This window comes from Pinus tabuliformis, chromosome 2_2 (genome assembly GCF_031772625.1).
Source record: "Pinus tabuliformis cultivar Carrire ecotype Pingquan chromosome 2_2, CPIR1, whole genome shotgun sequence".
Classification (NCBI taxonomy): Eukaryota; Viridiplantae; Streptophyta; class Pinopsida; order Pinales; family Pinaceae; genus Pinus; species Pinus tabuliformis.
The window spans coordinates 1094486268-1094506471 of NC_142300.1; positions in this window are offsets into that span (position 1 = coordinate 1094486268).

The following is a 20204-nucleotide window of genomic DNA, read 5'->3' on the forward strand; positions in this document are numbered from 1 at the left end:
AGTTTTGCCAAACAAATCCCTACACCACTAGCCCTTTCGGCATCAGTACACGGAGCTCGGACTGAAGTCTCACTCGAAGCAGTATGGGGGGATGCTGGAACCAAGTTTCCGCACCCAGCAATTAGTGTAATGTTGTTTTATGCCCTAAACCTGTGTTCGCATAGATTAATAAGCCTTTAAGGCTTATCAACATAACTCCTTTAAATCGGCCTCTAGACCTCCGTGAAGGTCTACGATTGTCTTTCACGGACCCTGAATAGGCAGATCAACTACTTACTCGCATCAAATATTACCCTTAACCCCGTAATTACTTAGATTGGCTTAAGTGTTCGATAACTTTAGCATGCAACACGATATTCTTCGCATAAACAGTTAACATCAATTGCGTTCATATAACAATACAAATCATGTAAAGGCACGCATCAATACAATATTATTTCATAAACCCATCACAGCATAGAAGCGCATTCATTCATAATAGAAGTGAATAGACAAAACACATGAATTTCTCAAATAATCTCTTTATTAATACTTCAGTTTTGCTTACAGACTCAAGACTTCCCTGCACACTCAGTTGTAGGGGTTCGCGCACTCAACTGCGGACTCTACTTTAGGCCTCTGCACACATAGCTGGATATCCTCTCTTCTACTCTAAGACATCTTCACTCTTTCTTCTACTAACCCATTACATTCATCGTCATCCTTCTATCATGCCTTAGACTTTATAAGACTCTCTTATTTATACAATCCCATGGTCTGCAGACCATGGGTGGATCTACAAAAGCTGACTCAACTTACATAAAAGATGAGTAAAACCCTTTTTGACACTTTACTATCTACGCACTCTGCAACCACAACTTGCGGAGACTTTACATTTTATACAACAAAACTTGTGCGTTTTTTCCCAAAACCTGGGCTTTTGCCCCAAAATTGACCCTGGGGACCCTGTCCCAACAGACCCCTAACACAAAGATCGTGACTCGCCCTCGAGTCACTCTGCTAGCGTGAATATATTACTGTGGAGACCTCCCAACTCTACTTGTGCCACTACTACCTCAGTCACGCTCTGTGTGGCTGCCCGTTTGATATGCTCCACAAGCTGCTTTGTTGCCGGTCATGCACTGTCTTCCTTGATTTTCTGCTATGTGCTCTGTAGGCTCGCCAACTTCTTCTGAATGTTGGCGGAGATAACGTAGGCCTCATCCAGCCAAGGCCCCAATTTGGCCTTGAGGACCAACTCTTTCTTCTGTGCTACTTCCACCTGTTCAAGCAGCTGCTTCGCCTCCTGCACCTTGGCCAATTGTTGTGCTGTAGCGACGGTGCGCGTTGTCGCTCTCACTTCATCGTACTGTTGCTCCAATTGATAGGCTTCTACATTAAACCTCTACAGGTTAGGATCTTGCTGCAGAGCCGTGACTACCTCCATGGATTTCTCAAAGAGCGTGGTGCAATCCACCACCGCAGCATCCACTGTTGCGATTCCATCCTTCACAACGGCTTCATGCTGTTCTCTTACCTCTGGCGGAGTTGAAGGTTGTGACCTCAACTCCAACTTTGTTATCTTCAGGTTCAGTTCAAACTAAACCTTGGCCACTTTTGTCTTGGCATCACATGATCCGGATCTTGAGGGGAGGCCCCCAAGATCTAAAAGATTGAAATGGATCTTGGGAGGAGAGACCCCCAAGATCTGAAAACTTGCAATGGATCTTGGGGGAAAGGACCCCAAGATCTGAAAACTTGAATTGCCAGAAGAAAAATAAGGAGAATGTCCAATAAACAAAACCACAAAGAAACTTTTTATTAAAACCCAAGTGGAAATAAACCAGTTAGGGCAATGGTAGCTTATCTCTGAGAAGAGATGTGTGGCTACATGCCTCTGAACTATAAAGGCTACATTGTGGCGGACAATCTGTCCTTTTACAAAATGTGACTTGTTACTTATAGTATTTTTTCAGTTACAATACCACGGGTCAATTCCATGGGTGAATGAATACCATGGGTGGATTTTACAATACCACGGGCGGATGCCATTTACAACACCATGGGTAAATTCCATGGGTCGATGAATAATATGGGTGGATTTTACAATACCACGGGCGGATGCCATTTACAATACCATGGGTAAATTCCATGGGTCGATAAATAATATGGGTGGATGAGTATCATGGGTTGATGCCATTTTCCATTCGGATCATTCCTCCCTCCTTACGAAGCAATGGTCCCCATTACGTAAAGTTCCCTCCTGCGAAGCCTTTGTGGAATATGAAGAGCCACTGAAGATAAGGGTTTTATGTGGTTAACCCAAAACCCTGATAAACGAAGATCCGAGGATAGAGATACCCTACAATGCTTGTGACCAACAGTGATTTTGACAGTGTGCGGCCTAGCAAATGGACTTCGATGACAAGGATTTTATGCGGTTGACCCATAACCATGATGTTGGTTGCTGATGAAGTAGCAGGTGCCTACATATCCTGGGGTGGGAGGGAACGTCTCCAAATAACCCAAGCCGAATGCTGCTACGTTGAAACTGATGAATGTGAAGCAGGTGCCTACTAAAGTGGGGTGGGAGGGCACGTCTCCAATGGAAACCCACTCCGAATGCTGCTCCAAAGTTAAAATGGACATAACTCGGTCAATATAACTCGGAATATTTATTATAACCTGGTTTTGGAAATAGAAGGATCATTTTGCATCTTCCCATGAGTTGGAAATCCTTATCTGGACACTACTCGGAAAGTGAAACCACCGGCGCAGGCACCTCATCCGCGCGACACTTCTGCATGACCTTACCCACCAGTATTTGAGTTGCAACTCTGACTGCCTTGTTGTTGATACTGGAGATCACGTAGCCCCTCTTTTTCTTCTCCAACTTATATTTCTTTTTCATGGCCTCCGCGATGGCCAAATCACTGCTTTTACCCTCTGAAATGTCTGTTGGGTCTTCCCCTTTACAAGGGAGTCGAGTAATTCTATGGATTAGGTGGTCCATGATGGGGATGGGCTCCTCTAGCCATAAACACCCATCATGCACCAGGCAGAGCAGTTGCCTGATGACGAAGATAGTCACTAGGGCGCGATGGTAATGCAGCACCCAGAGCAGGTTCAACAACCCTGCCTTTTTGACTCTGTATAACCACTTGTGCGGCTCCAACTCTATGACTCCCACTGCGGTGTTTTTCTTCGGCTTCATGAGCTGTGCGGTTGCCAAGTGAGGAAATTTCTCGTGCTCGGCAAGATCCCAATCTTCAAACTTCAAACTCGGCACCCATCCTAGGTGCGCTCCTTCGAAAATGATATCGTCGGGTAGCAGTGGAGTCTGTAGAGAGATTTTACTGTCATCGATATCCTTGGGCACCTTTTCCTTCCCCTTCCGCAGAGGAACATATGCGGGCAACCTAGTTGGAGGGTCCGTGCCCTCGGTTTCTTCCTCCATGTCTATGTCCTTGTCTTCTTCTATCAGGATGTCCTCAAGGTCTTCCTCCTTGATCCAGGAGGATCCATCGATTCAATTGCACAAGTGTTCAAAGTGTCGTCATTAGTTCATGGGTTTCATTTAGTGTCGTCGTTTCTTCAGTTTAGTTTCGACAGTGTTAGTTATGATCAGGTTGTTCAGGTAATGTTCATAGGTTTTCATGGTGTTTAGTTGATATGGTTTTTGCGCCTGGATGTTGACTTGAGTTCATCAACAGATCCGCCAGGATTGGTCGATGACATGTGTTTTGTCATTCGACTTTGCAGGTTTGATGTGTCGACATCACTGTTGTCAGTAGCATAGATTCATCGTTCGAATTTTCGTTGCAAAGATAGCTGGAGTCAATGATGTGCATGGGTTGTCGTCGTGGCAGAGGATCGATATCGTCATTTTTCGAAGATCGATATGGGTTTGTTGTCATCATGTGACGAATTTCATGAATGTCGCATTGTGACAAAATTGTACATATAGGTTTTTAAAATAAATCCTAATCTATGTATTAATCCTATGCTACCCTAAGCCTAAGTTCTACAAACCCTAATCCTATGCTAAAACACCATACTCTAATCTATCCAAGCCATGTTCTATGCCTAAGTCCTATTGCAATCCAAAAAAAATATCAAAACCTAGCCTAAAAGCTATGCTAATACATTGAAAAACTATGTATTAATACATTAAACCCTAATCCTAATGCTCTTGGCCTATTTTGTATGTTTAAACATTGTAAATAAACAAATACAATATAACAGTCCCTAACCGCAACCGCAGTGGGACTGTTAGCATATGACCATGCCTTATAAACCGCAGGTTGACATCAAACGACGGTCAGCTTGGTAACCGCGTCGGAGGTCCTAACCGTTCATATGAACGCTACAGGGAAGACCGTCGGGGTTGTATAGACTACAGGCTCCAAAACCACAACCGCAACTGCAATACATGTGAATAGCAATGTGTCACCACATAGTTCGGGGAACTGTCAATGGAACCACCGACGCACTGACCGCAGACTTTGCCCCGCTCAAATGAGATGCCTAACCATTTTCCACGTGGTTAGCTAACCACTTGCGATCGGCAAGCTAAACTAATGTTTATATTTAGGTTTTTATGAATTAAATTGGTTTTCAATTAATTCGATGACCTTAATAAACCCTAAGGTGTCCCATGAGGTGGCTAAAATCAAACCAACTCAACCTTCAAGTAAGCTTGTTCACCCCAATTTGAGTCAAAGAAGTTTTAATGTACTTGCAAGCCTATAAAAGGAAGATTTTCTCATTGAGGAAGAGGAAGAGTGGTTTTCAACTTTTGTATGCAGGTTCTGGAGGGATAGAGGCGATTTTGTTTTTATTGTTTCGGGAGCATCTAGAGTTAGATTTGGAAACTGTAAGCGTTGTTGGAAAGCTGGTTCAGAGAGCTATCTGATGATAGAGGTTAGAATTGCCTATGTGCAAGTTCAGTCTATCCAAATCACTGTGTAATCGACTTCTTCTTCTCATTCCTAATAAAAATGGTCGCCCATCTTGAAAGCGGACCCGGAGACATAGTCCATCAGGGATGAACTCCGTAATCAATATTGTTGTCTGGTATATCTATGTTTTCACTATTTATACTTCTGTTTTTGCATCTTTCTTATGGTTTATCAGCTGTCGTAAAGTGTTTTGCTCCAACAGTTTTCCTCGATTTTCGCACTTTCAGTTAACATTCAATTCTTAGATGGCTAATCAATTATACATCAATTTTTAGTATATGGTCATTTCAGATCATATAATTTGGTATCAGAGCAGGTTTCATTTGTAGAATGTGCCATTGAATGTTAACCAGGTCTAAGTCGCAACGAGGAGAAGGAATCCTTAAGCAGATCGATCCAGAGATTGGAAAGCGACGAGCTTGATGCAGGTGAAAACACTGAGACTAAGATGAGTGAGGAACAGTTTCAGCAAGCGTTCTTAAATATGCAACAGATGTTGGGAGAATTGTACAAAGACAAGAAGATGAGAGATGCAGCTTCTTCTTCAAAGGCATCGAAGAAGGACAAAGGTAAAGGGAAGAATGATAAACCACCTTCACCTCCATCATCTCCATCATCCTCTTCTTCTTCTTCTTCTTCTTCCTCTAGTGTAGAATCTGAAACGGAAAAGAAACCTAAGAAATCATCTCCTTTGAAACTTGATGTTAAATTTGAGTTACCTATGTATGATGGCGAAATGAATCCTGAAAAGTTAGATAACTGGATAAAGCAGTTAGAAGTGTATTGTCGAATTCAGAACATTTCTAAAGATAAAACTAAAATTTAGTTAGCTACACTTAGAATGGGGGGAACAACTTTAATTTGGTGGGAAATTAAAACTCAGCTAGATGTCAAGTGTAAAGGAAAAGTCATCTCTTCATGGTCTAAGTTTTTGAAAGCTCTTAGGAAACAATTCTATCCTTTAGGATACATGTAGCAAGTTGTTATTGATTGGCAACATCCGAGGCAAGGTAAAGGGTAGAGTGTTCATGAGTTTACTCAGGAGTTTAGAAAGAAAGCATTGGCACTTGGTATTTCATTAGATACACGTGAAACTTTGTTAAAATACATTGGCAATTTACATTCATATTTGCAGCATACTTTATTGATGTTTAATCCTGATGATTTTGATGAGGTGTGTGTTTAGGCCATACATATTGAATCAGGTGGCAGACCATTCAAGTTGTCATCTCAGTCATCCAAAGAGATGGAAACCAGAGATTCCAGTGACAGTAAGGGGAAGAACATTTCGAAGAGAAAGAAATCAGCGATCGTTCAGAAGGAAAGACTTACTTGTTCTCATTGCCAGAGAATCGGTCATGATGAATCAAAGTGCTGGAAACTTCATCCAAAACTTAAGCCCAAAAAGTTTCTTAAGGAGAAGGAATAAAAGAAGGCCATTGCAGTAGTCCAGCAGGATCTGGGTTCAGATTCAGGTGAGGAAAGGAGGATAACCACCATGGTTACAACAGACAAAACTTCTGATACTGGTTCAAGTTCGAAAACCAATGTATCTTCTTCAAACATAAATCATCCACATGAGGATAAAAGAGTTGAACTCTTCCACATAAGGATAAATTCTAAGCATACAAAGATCGACACAATGTTTGACAGTGGATCACAAGCAAATTTAATATCTGAACATATAGTTAATAAATTGCGATTGGAGACACAGAATCATCCAAAACCATACCCATTAGGTTGGATTAATAAATCAACTTAGATACATGTCACAAAGCAGTGTCAGTTAAAATTTGCAATTACATCTAAGTACATTGGTGAAGTGGAGTTAGATGTGGTCCCAGTAGACATATGTGGAGTTGTCTTTGGAAGTCCTTATCTTTATGATAGAGATGCAGTGTTTTACAGAAGAGAACATAAATATCACCTAAAGAAAGGAGGGGTTGAATTTATTGTTAGGGCACATAAAGTCAAATTGAACTTGGATTTAATTGTTACAAATCAAGTTAAGCAGTTAATAAGTTCAAGTAAATATGTACTCATGTTTATTAAGGAACAACATAAGGATGATTGTTCGGAATGTGAGATTCAATTTATAGATCAATTGGTCAAGGTGGTTAATTCTTTTCCAAGAAATATTATTCGTGAACAGGATAAGCAACATGAGATACATGTAATGTCCTATGAACATCTTCTTAAAGACAAAATGAATCTAAATTCATTCATTCAACTGAATTCTAGAAACTATCATCATCAACAATATTTTTCAGGGAATGGTACATGTGAGTCTAATCAGAGAATTGTTTCAGATGGTATGTTTATTTTCAGTTTCAGGGGTGCAGGTCAGTATTGGAAAAGTCAGTGTTACATTTCTTTGGTATTGCATCGTTATTTCATGCTTTAAAAAGTAATGAAGCCTTCTTTCAAGTGGAGAGGAAGTCTATAAGTTTTCATGACAAAGCATTTTCGAAAGAAGATCTAAAGTTTCCTTATCATGGTTTGAAAACTAATGCATTAAGTGAAAGTGTAAGTTAGTGGAAATATCAGTTAATAGACGAAGAAATAGTGATTCAAGTAAATCAACAATTACTTAGATACTTTCAAAATCAAACTAAGTTGCAACAATCTTTACATCACAGCTGCATGAGTTCTATACAACAAGTTCACTTAGTAATCAGTCAACGGGAAAGTAAATCAAGTCAAGTAATTGATATGAAGTCAAAGTTAAAGGAGTCTTTGAATATTTCTGTTATTCCAGAAATTAGATTGTTTAATTCCCATCAGATGTTTTGAACAAAGTTATACAAATACTGTTTTCAAAGATATTTTTGAATCACTAACTCATGATTCTTTGTGGAAAGAATTCAATTGCCATGTTGATAACATGTTGTTTACCCATCATCGCAAGTTGTTCATACTGCAGATGGAATAAACAGGTCACCAAATCAAAAGGTATCATGGTCAGCATCATCAAGGTCATCACATGCAGGTGATTGATTGAATGTATTGGTACATCGTCAAGTCAAGGTGGAAAGAGAGGGAGTTCTACCCTCATCGACTATTTAATTAGTCAAACTTTTGTGGTCCAAAGGCTTTCAAGTGGAAAGGAATGATCCAGGAGGATCAATCGATTCAATTGCACAAGTGTTCAAAGTGTCGTCATCAGTTCATGGGTATCGTTCAGTGTCGTTGTCGCTTCAGTACAGTTTCAACAGTGTTGGTTATGATCAGGTTGTTCAGGTAATGTTCATAGGTTTTCATGGCATTCAGTTGATATGGGTTTAGTGCCTGGCTGTCAACTTGAGTTCATCAACAGATCTGCCAGGATTGGTCGACAACATGTGTTTTGTTGTTCGACTTTGCAGGTTTGATGTGTCGACATCAGTGTTGTCAGTAGCATAGATTCATCATCTGAGTTTTCGTTGCAAAGATAGTTGGAGTCAACGATGTGCGTGGGTTGTCGTCGTGGCAGAGGATCGATATCGTCATTTGTTGATGATCGACATGGGTTTGTTGTCATCATGTGATGAATTTCACGAACATTGCATTGTGACAAAATTGTACATATGGGTTTTTAAAATAAATCCTAATCTATGTATTAATCCTATGCTACCCAAAGCCTAAGTTCTACAAACCCTAATACTATGCTAAAACACCATTCTCTAATCTATCCAAGCCATGTTATATGCCTAAGTCCTATTGCAATCCAAAAACAATATCAAAACCTAGCCTAAAAGCTATGCTAATACATTGAAAAACTATGTATTAATACATTAAACCCTAATCCTAATTCTCTCAGCCTATTTTGTATGTTTAAACATTGTAAATAAACAAATACAATATAACAGTTCCTAACCGCAACCGCAATGGGACTGATAGCATATGACCATGCCTTATAAACCGCGAGTTGACATCAAACAGCTTTCAGCTTGGTAACCGCGTCGGAGGTCCTAACCGTTCATATGAACGCTACAGGGAAGACCGTCGGGGTTGTATAGACTGTAGGCTCCAAAACTGCAACCGCAACCGCAATACATGTGAATAGCAATGTGCCACTGCGCAGTTCGGGGAACTATCAACGGAACCACCAGTGTGCTAACCACAGACTTTGCCCTACTCACATGAGTTGTCTAACCATTTTCCGCGCGGTTAGCTAACCACTTGCGGTCGGTGGGCTAAACTAATGTTTATATTTGGGTTTTTATGAATTAAATTGGTTTTCAATTAATTTGAGGACCTTAATAAACCCTAAGGTGTCCCCTGAGGTGGCTAAAATCAAACCAACTCAACCTTCAAGTCAGCTTATTCACCCCAATTTGAGTCAAAGAAGTTTTAATGTACTTGTAGGCCTATAAAAGGGAGATTTTCTCATTGAGGAAGAGGAAGAGTGGTTTTCAGCTTTTGTATGCAGGTTCTGGAGGGATAGAGGCAATTTTGTTTTTAGTGTTTCGGGAGCATCCGAAGTCAGATTTGGAAATCGTAAGTGGCATTGGAAAGTTGGTTCAGAGACCTATCTGATGAAAGAGGTCAGAATTACCTGTGTGCAAATTCAGTCTATCCAAATCACTGTGTAATCAAATTCTTCTTCTCATTCCTAATAAAAACAATCACCCATCTTGAAAGTGGACCCGGAGACGTAGTCCATCAGGGAAGAACTCCGTAATCAATCTTGTTGTCTAGTATATCTGTGTTTTCACTGTTTATACTTCTGTTTTTTCATCTTTCTTATGGTTTATCAGCTGTCGTAAAGTATTCTGCTCCAATAATTTTCCTCGATTTCTGCACTTTTAGTTAACATTCAATTCTTAGATGGCTAATCACTTCTACATCGGTTTTTAGTATATGGTCATTTTAGATCACTCCTCCTCATCGGTTTCCAAATTAACCTCTTTCCCTTTTTCTTCCATGGTCATTTTAGTTCTCAGCGGGTTTCGAGGGGACATGCACACCGGAATCATAGGCTGCTTATCCTTCTTGGGCCTCATCGTGCACGACGATTTAGGGATTTCTGTGACTATCCCGGTGCTTTAAGGGGAATCTCCTACTGTTACGGCTTGCGCGGCCTCTTCGGCGGTCATTTCTCCAATTTCCCTAGCTTCTTCAAACGCCACAATTTTTTTTGTCCATAAATCTCTCAACTGCTCAACCGGGTGCTCAAACAACGCTCTCAATAGGTTAAACAAGTCTCAGTTCAGAATACTTTGGGCACATGATAGCTCAATTCTCAAATTACCAAGTGTTGTTTGATGGGCAGCCCTTTACAATTTATAGCATCTTTTGAATTCAAATTCGACCGTTCCCCCCAAATCTGGTCCATTAATGCTCCCTTGGCGGCAGATTTTCCTAAATCTTACCCATAAAGCTCACCTTAATTTCCTGTCGCCCGCTCCATTTGGTCTCAAACCAAGCATCACATTGTGAATAGTGACTGTAACGGTCACTTTCCAGCCAACCTGCGTGGTAGCACAGCTATCATTGCGTTGTCGCGGACCCCATGACACTTCGTTCCTGCGCACAGCCCTGACATCGCGCAACTCTCGGGTAGAGTAGTTTATAGTCCCGCACCTCCTTTCAACTACCTGGAGCACTAAGACTATTCTTCCAACAGCTAGTCAGGTGGCCGAGCCACCTGTATATGGCTTCAACCGACCATCAATCACCTTTCCTAGAAAAAATCCGCCTGTTATCTTTACTGTCTGCGTCTTGCACTTCACCATCTACATCACGCTACCATCGGTGATCGCTCTAGTAATATACGGTCCAATCCAAGGCATCAAGCTGATCAACTCTCGGTGGTAGTCCCCAAATTTTTCAACATAATCATGTGCATCATGTTTTATTACCATAGTTTTCTTATCGAGAGAATCCTTCTTTATTCCTTCCTCAAGCTTCTTGACTTCTGCTTCCACCAAAGTGCTTTTATCCCTTAACCTAGCTCTTTCATTCATGAGTTCTTGGAGCCTAATATTACCCTGTTGGATCTCTTCATTAGGTCCCAACCATTCTTCTTCGTTCAGCTGCGCGATCCCTTCTTCCAAGGCTCTGCGAACCATCATACCCACGGGTGCTGCTATGCGCAGAATAGGCATAATATACTCCATCGGTATTACAACGTTTTCTCCATAAGCCAGCCTAGAAGGCATCTGTCCCATCAGTTTCTTGCATGTTGTTAGAGCCTAGATTTGTCTCAGGCTGAAAAGACAAGGTTCTAGGTCCACATCAAACCACACTCAGCCTCGTAGCTAGCCCTACGAGGACATGAGAGGGCTCTCTCCGAGTCGATCTCGGTAAAAGACAAGCGATGGGGCTTCGAGATGACTGTAATGAAAGCTAATTTTAGGCTAGGTATAAAGAACAAGGGTTTTATTTGAGTTTTTGGGGGTTTTGTGTTGGAAACAGGGAAAGACAAATTGGGCTCGGGGATGAGGCACAGTTTCTGTAGAGTTCTGATTGGGGCAAGGAAGGCAATTGTTTTGATGCTTTAAATTGAGTGAATGAATATATCGGACTGGTGAGGAGCTAAGGAGAGCAAGAAAGTCTCGAGAATTCTCCTTAAATGGATGAAAACATGGAAATTTTAAACAAATTCAAAGGCAGAGCATAACAGTTAATGGATTCCACCTTAATCACTCATTTGTTCAAATTCAGAAGAAAAGAGAGGAAAATGATACACATAACACTAATGAACTTACAATTACTTAGAGAAGCACACCATCAAAACATAAAGCCACATGGATCCCAAACAGTGCTGCAAAACCCTGGTCTTTCCTTAGCCAAAAATGTAGAGATAGAATGTACAATGATATGCCAAAGCAATCCCAAGTGTCCAACCCTGAAAATGACTTAGGAATTACATGATATAGACTAGCCCAACCCATTCCCTTGCCTCTAGGGGTCGAGCTCATCATTCTAGGAGCTGTTTCAACCAATTCTAAACAAAGCACTAAAATCTAGGCAATCAAAACAACTTGCCTCTATAAGGTAGGAAACTGATTCATTCATTAAATTTTCACTTTTTAGTGAATGAATCCTCTAGAACAAGTAAATAAGTGACAAAATTACATCATGTTTATCCAATTACATCAAGATAGATCAAAAATTACATCACAAAGCAAAACTAGTCAAATTGGCCGAATTTCTGAGCTGGAAGGTGAAAAATTGAGCAAAAATCCTCTATGCGCCACGCTAATTTCTCTGTGCATCGCGCCACTTTGAGGCTGAGTTTGAGGCACATCCTGAAGTCCAAATTGAGCTCAAGTATGCTTTTTGGAAAGCTCTTCCTGTCTACTTTCCAACCCAAGTGGACTTTCTGAATTTGGATGTCATTTGCCCCTCCAAAACTTCAATCTCCCAAGACTGCTATCTGTGTGTCAAAATAGGGGCAGTGAGGTCATTTTTTGAGTGTTTTTGACCTCCTGGGGACTCAAAACTTGCCCAAACTTCTCGGCCATGCACTAGAAGTCATGATTTTTCATGCCAAATCCAAAAATATAAAATTTTTGCAGTTTGGAGCTCCCTAGGAAAACCGCGCGCCAGGTGGCGCGACGCACAGGGAGAAAAACCCTGTTTTTTGTACCGAAATTTGCCAAAATGCCAAAAATGCCCCAAATTTCTTGAAATTTGGGCTGGAGTTTCCTCATTAAGTGTTATGCTGGGCTAAAGAGGCCTTAGCCAATATCTGAAGATGATCAAGCTCCTTTTGCCTCTTTTGCTTCCTTATTGCCTTCCTCAATTTTGCCTTTAAATGCATGATTCATGCCTTGCAGACCTTGTTTTGTGCCATGTAGTGGAAAGCCATGTGTCTCAGCAATGCATGGTCCTTATCGGCCTTGTCCAACAGCCTCTCTAGGTGCGTTTTAACTCTCTCGAGATTAGCCTCCCGATCCTCATTAATCTCTTGCTCCAATGACGTGAGCTCAATTCTTCTCCTTTGTGCAGCCTGGCGATTCTCGCGGATATTCTGTAGCTCCATGATTGCTTGCTGATCTTCAAGCTTTTTGTTTCTTTGCTCCAAATATTTCATGGTCCACTTAGCTCTCTCCAAGTCAAGGGATAAGGCTTGGATCTCTATTTGCTGCTCCTGGATGATCTCCCTAAGCTTGGCACTTTGTGGGCCTGTATCTGTATCATCATCATGAATGAGAATGAAGTCGGTTTCTCTTTCACCTGAAGGTCCCTCATCCTGCATTGACCTCTTACCTTTGTCCTGTACTTGTGACGCTGATGGAGGAAGTGAGGCCCCTTCCACCCCGGGTGGAGATAACACTCGCTTTGCCTCTGCAAACAAATGTCTGGTACCTCTCTGATATGTGATGAATACCGGCACACTAGTGGTCTCATGGCGCTCATACTGATGAGAAGGTCCACCTTCATGCTTAACTTCTGATAATCCCTGTGAAGCTCTGAAGAATTCACGGGAGATGAAATCATTCTAAGTGATGCCCTGTAATTCAAGCTGATGAACCACAAAAATCTTAATAAGAGCAAAATGATAGACACTGTTAAGTTGTTGCTGAGGGGTTTTATGCTGCACAAGGGTGGTCATCCTCTCTATGTTCCGGCAAATGAAATACGGAATGTTCATCATCCGTACCTTGGTGAAATGCATGAGCAACCTGATGTGATAAGCATAGAGACGAGAGAACCGTCCCTCACAGCTGAAATATTTCATGATCAATTTCATTAGTGGAGCATATTCATCTTTCAGATATCGGAATGGGAACACTCTCTTGAGCTGCCTCAAGAAACCAATTTTAATGTATGGCTCATAATGCTGCCGGTCAATCTTCTGCTTCTTGTTCCATGGTTCACCAATGTTCGGTATGCCGGTTGCTAATGAGACAGATTTTGGTGTAAGTGTGAAGGTGACACCAGCTAAGATAGCTTGATCTCCATGTAAGTGCAGCACAAAAAGACGAGCCAACTCATGATGAAATTGAACACTAGCCACCTTTTGACAAAACTCATAGCATCACTGATGCTGAAAACAAAATATGGCAAGAGGGCAGGCCTGCAATTCTCTAAGGGTGGTCGGTTCTTCTCTAACATGTCTGCCACCTTTATGAGGCCTCCGGGGAGCCTGTTCTTCCAAGGGTGAGTCACTTTGGGTTTCCACTTCATAGTCGAATGAATGCTTAGATGTCATGAATGTTGTTTTTCAAACTGCCTTGAAAATGAAGATACTGGTGTATGAAAACTATTTAGACTGCTCTTTTAGTAATGTGTGCCAATTCTGCCACCAAAGGGGAAAACCAATGAAACAGGGACTGTTAGGAAAGGGAGATAATATCAAGGGATTAGGAATTATTGGGAGAGATTTTGGTTTGGGAAATATGGGAGGGGGTTTAGTAATTTAGGTATGGGAATAGGGTTTAGGGTTTTTCACATTTGACAGTTTTGGGAAAGGGAATTTAGGACAGGGGTTTAATAACTTTAGGGGATGGGGAACAATGAAAACAGAGGAAAGAATGGAGTCAAGGAACAAAGGGATTTAAGGACAAAGAACTAATGGAAAAGAGTAACCTTGGTGGCAAACATGTTTTGAAACCCTAGGCAGCAGTTTAGATGTGAGGCATTCAAAATGATAGGGTTTGATTTTTTATTTGGAAGCTCAACACATCAACCATAACATACACCATAAACCTTAATGTTGAACAGTGAAGAAGGAACTCAACCTACTTGAATTCAAGAGGAAATGGCACGATTTTGGCATTTGGAGTCCATTCTGGAAATTTTGTGCCAAACAGCTGAGTGCACCGTGCCGTTCCAGTGCGCTGTGCCCGTTCAAAATTACACTGGGCAATTTCTCCCAGTGCGCCGCGCCGGCCAAATTTCCTCCAGCTTCACCCAAATCGCACACTAACTCTACAAATTTTCTTTGAATAGCTTCTCTTTGGTCTTGGCATACAAATGACCTTGATCTTCATGGAAATATCTATATAAAGACATGGATTTGATTTTTAACTCTCCAAGACCCACCTTTGTAATGTTTTTGGCATTGGCATTTTTTCCACTTTAATAACTCTGTTTTTAAATTTCCTTTTTGATGTTTTGACTGAAATGATGAAATTCTTGGCAATTTTTTGCAGGGATAGCTGACATGGAATTTTGCAAAGGAGACCAGGGCTGCGCCTAAAGATTTCAAAAACTGAAAACTTTTGAAAATTATTACAAAGGATAGAATGTTGACTTTTCTTCAAAACATAGTTTTGAAGAATAGTCATAATCCATCAATATGACGATGAAATTCGTGAAATAGAAAACATATGAAGAACCTCCCTCTAGCCTGCTGGCATTATTAGACACTTTAACGACTCAATTTGTAAAACCCTAGACCTATGATTGACATGACTCTTTGCCCAATAAAATATCAAACATTGATTGTCATGGACTTTAATAAACATTGATGAAAAGACCTAAGCCAGCAGATACAAGACATGAGGGGAATGAATGACAAAGCCCTTCCGTCAGATTTATGGCATGATCCTAGCGGAATGCAACTGAATGAATCAAGTGAGACACCTAAAAATGAAATGCAAAAAGAGGTTTGATCTCTGATGGAGGGATGACTAGACCGACTCTAACATTGGCTCCAATGGGGATGGTAGCTCATTGGAGGTGCCAAGAACCGTAGAGCTTTGGGAGAGCAGACCGTGCTTACGTCCATTGGGCCATGGAGTCCATTATTTTGAAAAATCGACACAAGACTATTAACTAATTTATTGACTGAAAATCTGACTAAATTTTGAAACTGAAATGACTGAAAATCTTGACTTTAACAAACTAACTCAAAGTGACTAAGACCTGAACTTAAAACTTAAAATTTGAGGGCAGTACATGACCACCCATGTTTCTTACAAGACAATATACGATCAAACTATATCAAAATGCCAATGTAACCAATCAAGCAGATGCCTTCTTGATTGATTCTCCTGATCAGATCTCCTAGTCAAAAGGAGATACTTGTAACTGGGCATCCAAAAACATAGTTGACCATGATCTCCTTCATCATTGAACACTGCAATAATCACCTTCACTACTGACTGCAACATATTTTCCATTGGATCCTGAAAAACATAAGGTCTTTCCTCCTGCTGCAAGAGCAAGGTGTCTTTCTCTCTTGCTTCTGATCTTTCTTGATAATGTACTTCAGTAAAAGTATGTTCCTGGTCCTCAAAAAATTCTAAACAATTAGATGAGCAGATTTCCTCTTGGAAAAACATTTCAAAACATGAGGCATATGAAGAAGAATCTGAAAGGCAGTGCTGAATGTTGTGCTCTACTGTAGTCTGAACATATTGTAGGTCATCTTCATATGATATAATAGCTAGATTATCATGTTTCTCATTACATTCATCAATCATGAGAAAAGAAACTTCAAATGATTCTTGAAACCCAATGCTATCATTTCTATCATCTACCACAAATTCATCCAGAGAAACTTTTTCACTTACTTGAACGAAGACCTCATCTTGTTTTTGTTTATGAATTGACTGGATTGCCTCTTTATGAAGGCTTTGTTCTGATGACATGAGAACGTTGGGATTCATAACTCTGTCTTCTTTATTCCAGATGTTTTCAGCAGCAGGGTTCTCCTTCATGGGATTCCGTACAAGGTATTCTTGGTCATCACAATCTGAATCTAGATCTGAAATGGCTAACTTAACGTTATCACATTCTAAATTCGAAACTTGACTTTCCTGCATATCGTCTTCCTCTATGGACAGATCTGAAACGACACTTTTTCTTTCATCACTTTCAGCCATATGGACATCTTCAACCTGCTGATCTATAAAGCTGCTTACAGGACTGTCATCCTTTTCAGAAGAGGAAGAAGTTCCACTATCACCTTCTTGACCATGTGCATACTGCAGATCTGTGTTAACTTGAGCTGGAACATGACCGTTCAAGAGCTGATCTATCTTATTTTCAGACAAAGGCGATAATACTTTTTGTTTTTTCTTGCTCGAACAGTGATTGTCTTCATTAATTTCAAGTGAAGGAGTGTACAAATTTTCCTCATACTGTTGATCCATTTCATGTAATTCCTGTTGACTGTCAAGATGCAAAACTCCTTCATCTTCCATCATACTAAAATCTTGATCCCGCTGCAAATTTTCCTGATCATCTTTATGCTGCTGAAATGGGTTTTCATACAGGGCTTCCATGATCTCTTCATCTATGAAGTTATCATCATCATAAACTTTCTCAAGATTTTCAATAAAACTATGAACATGGCTACAACAGTCCCGAACTAAAGCCAAGGATGGATATGATTCTTTATACCTTTCAAAGAATATTACATGAAAATCTTTTAAACAATAAATAGACGCCGGTGGAAAACTTTCATACCAAGATCGGGCTTCGTCTTCTAGAGTAGCCATAAATAGTTTCATCAAACAGTCTTCAGGAAAAGTGATATTTAATTTATGCACATGAATGTGAAATTTCACCAGATGAAGAGTAGCGTCATTACCTTCCGCACTTCTGAACATAGGCAAATTCTTTGACCAATCTACCTTAGGTATTTTATTTGGAAAACCTGGGATATGATCTCGGCTCATGGGAACGTATCTTCTTGCAACCCGATCCATCTTGAAAACCTTAAAGCTACTAATCTTCCTGCAGTGGAGTCACCATGAAGCATTGATTTTTGGATTTTTCAGTGAATGGAGTCATGAGGTGAATGATTTCAGCCTTCTTATGTCTGATCGTTGTCCACCATCAAAAATCAGATCTAAACTTGATACATGTACTGGGGCATTAACAAGTTAGATGTCACGTTTACAAGCTAGACCAGAGATTGACTGAAGCAACATTTATCTACTTTCACTAATGCAAAGCAAAAGCGTTTCGAAGGCTACCTGGCATGACTTCAGGCTCCGTCTGTAGCTTAGAAAACCAATGACATCAACAAGAAAACCATTTTCTTCCCTAGTATGGTCGCCACTATGTTAGAGCCTAGATTTGTCTCAGGTTGAAAAGACAAGGTTCCAGGTCCACATCAAACCACGCTCAACCTTGTAGCTAGCCCTACGAGGATAGGAGAGGGCTCTCTTCGGGTTGATCTCGGTAAAAGACAAGCGATGGGGCTTTGAGATGATTGTAATGAAATCTAATTTTAGGCTAGGTATAAAGAACAAGGGTTTGATTTGAGTTTTTGGGGGTTTTGTGTTGGAAACAGGGAAAGGAAAATTGGGCTCGGGGATGAGGCACAGTTTCTGCAGAGTTCTGATTGGGGCAAGGAAGGCAATAGTATTGATGCTTTAGATTGAGTGAATGAATAGATCGGACTGGTGAGGAGCTAAGGAGAGCAAGAAAGTCTCAAGAATTCTCCTTAAATAGATGAAAACATGGAAATTTTAAACAAATTCAAAGGCAGAGCATAGCAGTTAATGGATTCCACCTTAATCACTCATTTGTTCAAATTTAGAAGAAAAGAGAGGAAAATGATACACATAACAATAATGAACTTACAATTACTTAGAGAAGCACACCATCAAAACATAAAGCCACATGGATCCCAAACAGTGCTGCAAAACCCTGGTCTTTCCTTAGCAAAAAATGCAGAGATAGAATGTACAATGATATGCCAAAGCAATCCCATGTGTCCAACCCTGAAAATGACTTAGGAATTACATGATATAGACTAGCCCAACCCATTCCCTTGCCTCTAGGGGTCGAGCTCATCATTCTAGGAGCTGTTTCAACCAATTCTAAACAAAGCACTAAAATCTAGGCAATCAAAACAACTTTCCTCTATACGGTATGAAACTGATTCATTCATTAAATTTTCACTTTTTAGTGAATGAATCCTATAGAACAAGTAAATAAGTGCCAAAATTACATCATGTTTATCCAATTACATCAAGATAGATCAAAAATTACTTCACAAAGCAAAACTAGTCAAACTGGCCGAATTTCTGAGCTGGAAGGTGAAAAATTGAGCAAAAATCCTCTATGTGCCGCGCCAATTTCTTTGTGCGTCATGCCACTTTGAGGCTGAGTTTGAGGCACTTCCTGAAGTCCAAATTGAGCTCAAGTATGCTTTTTCGAAATCTATACCTGTCTACTTTCCAACCCAAGTGGACTTTCTGAATTTGGATGTCATTTGCCCCTCCAAAACTTCAATCTCCCAAGACTGCTTTCTGTGTGTCAAAATAGGGGCAGTGAGGTCATTTTTTGAGTGTTTTTGACCTCCTGGGGACTCAAAACTTGCCCAAACTTCTCGGCCATGCACTAGAAGTCATGATTTTTCATGCCAAATCCAAAAATATAAAATTTTTGCAGTTTGGAGCTCCTTAGGAAAACCGCGCGCCAGGTGGCGCGGCGCACAGGGAGAAAAACCCTATTTTTTGTACCGAAATTTGCCAAAATGCCAAAAATGCATCAAATTTCTTGAAATTTGGGCTGGAGTTTCCTCATTAAGTTTTATGCTAGGCTAAAGAGGCCTCAGCCAATATCTGAAGACGTTCAAGCTCCTTTTGCCTCTTTTGCTTCCTTATTTCCTTCCTCAATTTTGCCTTTAAATGCATGATTCGTGCCTTGCAGACCTTGTTTTGTGCCATGTAGTGGAAATCCATGTGTCTCAGCAATGCATGGTCCTTATCGGCCTTGTCCAACAGCCTCTCTAAGTGCATGTTAACTCTCTCGAGATTAGCCTCCCGATCCTCATTAATCTCTTGCTCCAATGACGTGAGCTCAATTCTTCTCCTTTGTGCAGCCTGGCGATTCTCGTGGATATTCTGTAGCTCCATGATTGCTTGCTGATCTTCAAGCTATTTGTTTCTTTGCTCCAAATATTTCATGGTCCACTTAGCTCTCTCCAAGTCAAGGGATAAGGCTTGGATCTCTGTTTGCTGCTCCTGGATGATCTCCCTAAGCTTGGCACTTTGTGGGCCCGTATCTGTATCATCATCATGAATGAGAATGAAGTCGGTCTCTCTTTCACCTGAAGGTCCCTCATCCTACATTGACCTCTTACCTTTGTCCTGTACCTGTGATGTTGATGGAGGAAGTGAGGCCCCTTCCACCCCGGGTGGAGATAACACTCGCTTTGCCTCTGCAAACAAATGTCTGGCACCTCTCTGATATGTGATGAATACTGGCACACTAGTGGTCTCATGGCACTCATACTGATGAGAAGGTCCACCTTCATGCTTAAGTTCTGATAATCCCTGTGAAGCTCTGAAGAAGTCATGGGAGATGAAATCATCCTAAGTGATGCCCTGTAATTCAAGCTGATGAACCACAAAAATCTTAATA